Source organism: Rhinolophus ferrumequinum, chromosome 7 (assembly GCF_004115265.2).
Source record: "Rhinolophus ferrumequinum isolate MPI-CBG mRhiFer1 chromosome 7, mRhiFer1_v1.p, whole genome shotgun sequence".
NCBI classification, from domain to species: domain Eukaryota; kingdom Metazoa; phylum Chordata; class Mammalia; order Chiroptera; family Rhinolophidae; genus Rhinolophus; species Rhinolophus ferrumequinum.
In genome coordinates, this window is record NC_046290.1 from 54,412,421 (window position 1) to 54,416,150 (window position 3,730).

A 3,730-nucleotide genomic window follows, 5' to 3' on the forward strand; every position below is an offset into this window, starting at 1 on the left:
AGCGATTTTGTGATTTCTTAGAAAATGTTTTTTCTTTTTCCTGTGGTGTCTATTAAAGTTTGGATTCTCTGACACTTTCTTCCATGTCTAACATATTTCATTGCATTATAGTCTTCTTCTTTATTTTTATTTTTTTCCCTAAACTCTGGATTGATTTCTTGAGTTTATCCACTACTACACTAAAATAACTATACAAAACCCAATCTACTGTTCACTCTCATTATCAGGGCTCAGAGTGCAGGTAATTAGGAGGTGCATTATCAATGAAGACTTTAAAAACAATAATGAAACCAACTAAAAGTCAGTTTGTTTTTTTATCACCATGTGCTAACAACTGTAATAATCCTGGCTTATTGTTTCCAGTTCTGGCAGGACTACATATTACTGCATTAAACAGTGATTATAAAAATCAATACACAGACCTTTAGTCATTTCAAGTCTATCTTTCTCTGTGACCATTGGAGTTTTTAATTGTGTTTAAAATTTAAAGCTGTGAAACAGTGCAGACTGCAGGGGCAATATTTTTAAGTGCAACATTTAGTTTGCACATAAAATATTATTACATTTAAATAATATTTTTAAATAAAATATCTATTGTTTTAAATGATGATTGTTTTAAAACAATAAATAAATCAGTAAAATAATAATTATTACTGATTATTACATGATTGTAGAGGAAAGAGAGTTAAAAAAATGATCTGCTCTGGTTATCAGAAGGGCTAGTCATGTCACTGCCAACCATTATGATTGTTAGCTTTCTGTAGCAGCTCCCTCCATGAGGAAGTTTGATCAATTAGGTTTTCTTTTTGGGGCAGCATTCTGTTCTTCAAGGAAGTCCCCATTTGCCGATGTAGCTTCTTCTGGGATAAAAACTCTATTAACATTGACATTTGGCTTGGTTGGGCCATCTGGTCTACCTTGCCCTCCTTTTTCTCCTTGCACCCCAATCCTATGTAAATGGAACTATGGGGGATATTGAAAAAATTTCCCATCGTTATTTCCTAGGGAATCTGAATTTTTTTCAGGTCTCTGTGCCTCTTTTAGTCCAGTCTTGACTGCACTCCAAGAAATTCATTCACGTTTCCAATTTTTGATGGCATCCTTTCTAATTTCCAGATAGGTGGGAGTTTTCCTTTATTCTACATTTTTTTATTTCCATAGACATCCATAAGGATGGTAGGAAAACATCTATGCTCATGTTGTTGTCTCTCCCCAAATTCTCGGCTTTTTATTCATTTAAATTCCCCAAACTCTTACTCTCATTAAAAACATTTCTGGAAGAGGTGTTAATAAGCAAGGCATATGTGTATTTGTGTGTGTGTGTACACGTGTGTGCATCCACACTCGTACAGGCACAAGTGTGTGTAAGGGTGCACAGTATGTATGTGTATACTAATTTTAAAGACTTGCAGCTGTTAGAGGGAAGCCCTTGAATAATCCTGTAATTACAGTGTACTGAATAGCTTTAATGAATCCCTGCAGTTTTATTTTTCCTTCTTTTAAAAGAATTCATGCAAGTGTTTGAATAAGGTTACTGTTATGATAAATTATTGACTTAAAATTTTAAAGTTTATACATGCTTGTGTTCATAAAAGAGGAGACTCAGAAAAAAAAAAAAAAAAAAAAAACACTTTGACCAATTCAGAAAATATAGCTTTTATGGTCCCAAAGAGAACATCCACTGTAGCTTGTAGAGGTAGTAGAACAGGTTAAGAATTATTGTTTTGAAGCTGAAAGTTCAGAATCAGTTTAGGGAATTGTGGTATACCTGGGACTTTAAAATTCTTTATTTGTATCCTATATATTTCAGAGCTGATGTTTTTCTACTTTTAGATTTATCCAATGTAATGTACCTTTGATAAAACTGATTCTACAGAATGTGACTGAATCCCTGGCTTCTGAGGGAGTGCTATAATATTGGCTACAAGTACAGCAAGGATGTAAAACTCCTGAAGAACTTCATAGGAATTTAAACAATTCAGTTCTGAGCTGAGAGCCTGAGACTAATAGGTGGAATCCTGTTAGAGATAGCATAATTTGCCAAGACTAATAGATGATTTACTTGAAGATTAGTATTTAAGATGTTAAAGAAGAAGTCCATAAAGAAGGAAGGCTATTCCCTAATGGCAAATTTTTGATGAGAATAGTAGCCTAGGGAAGAAAATCAAATAATTAGTGTGGGTGGGAGACAAAAAGACATTTCAAATTTTGGCTCCCTCTGGGGTCTCTCTGGTTCACCTTCTCAGAGTATGTTATTCCCACTTCACCACTTCATACGCATATCCTATGATCTGTCTTCAGTGAACTGTGGATCATTTCCTGAATATACTTCTCATAGCACTGTTCTCTTGTAGATGCTAATCCCTCTGCTTGGAATGCCTTTCCCGTTCTTGCTTGCCTGTAAAGCCCCACCTGATGCATCAGGGCCCAGGGCATATGTCCCCTCTTCTGTGGAATTTTCTTACCAGCTATAAGCAGACAGTGGAAGCTGCTATAGTCCCTGTGCTCACGTCACCCCATCACCTCAGCAAGCCCAGCGTTTTGTTTCCACTAGCACTTACCACATGGTTTGAATGTTGGTCTTTTTCATGTCTTTCCCCACTGGACTGCAAGTTTCTTGAGGACTGAAGTGTGTCCTAGTTCTCTTTGCATTTGCAGTATCTGAAATATTGCCTGCTCTTTAGTAGGAGCTCCAATATGTTCAATGAATGGAGTGAAGAAAACAATCCTGTAATGTTAGATTTATCTCTATAACGTAGACTTAAAATAACTTGTCTACCAGTAAGAGAGATGGCATATTATTGTATTTATTTAACTTAGAAATAAAGAAACTTTGAGAGTGCTATACTTCCTTTGGGGGATGGTCTTTCTAAAATATTGGACAATTAGAGATACAGATATTGCTCCAGGGCGCCTGGGTGTTTGACAATGCTTTCTCCTTGTGGATGAGAAAGGTCTTATTTATGCTAAATTTATATCAGCAAGAAGCTTATTTGTAAGTAGCCCCTCCTAAAAAAGTATACAAATCATTGGTGTACATTTTTCTGGGTGGATGATGAAAGACTGAGTGCAAAAAGGGCACTGGCGTAATACACATTTTGCTTCTTAATGCTTACAGGAACCTAAAAGGCTAACCTGGCAGCCCAGGAGGAGAAACAGAAAAACGACACTAAACCACACTGCTTCTGCAGCGTATTCTGTAATGCCACTACAAGAGCTTCATAAATTAAGAATTCACAGCAGGTGTACATGTATGATCGTTCCCTGCCATCTGCGATCCACCTGCAATGCTGCCAACTATTTATACTGGATTACATTGATCAATCTCATTAGCACTGCATTTATCAAAGGTTGTCTATATAGTAGGTAATGTCTTTGATTTCACAGAAAAGTTCTTCTGGTCCCCAGTTAAAGATTAATGGAAACGAATTGAATATGCACTTAATGTGTATCTGTAAGTAAGTGCCCACTTTTACGGTTGTCACAAACATGTCTGTGGGTTGCTTAAGATGATGCTATTTTGAGACAAAATAGCGTAGTTAACCCATGACCTAATTGTTCTTATTGGCTTGTAAACTCCTCATATTCAGGTTTTCACCCGTTCTTCTTTGTATATACGAGTACAATAAGTAGCTCCTATATCTAAAATTGGTAGCAATTTAAATGGAATATTTCAGAACCCACCTCTGCCTTTGAGAACTGTATCTCCACTAGCTGGTTATTGAGAATT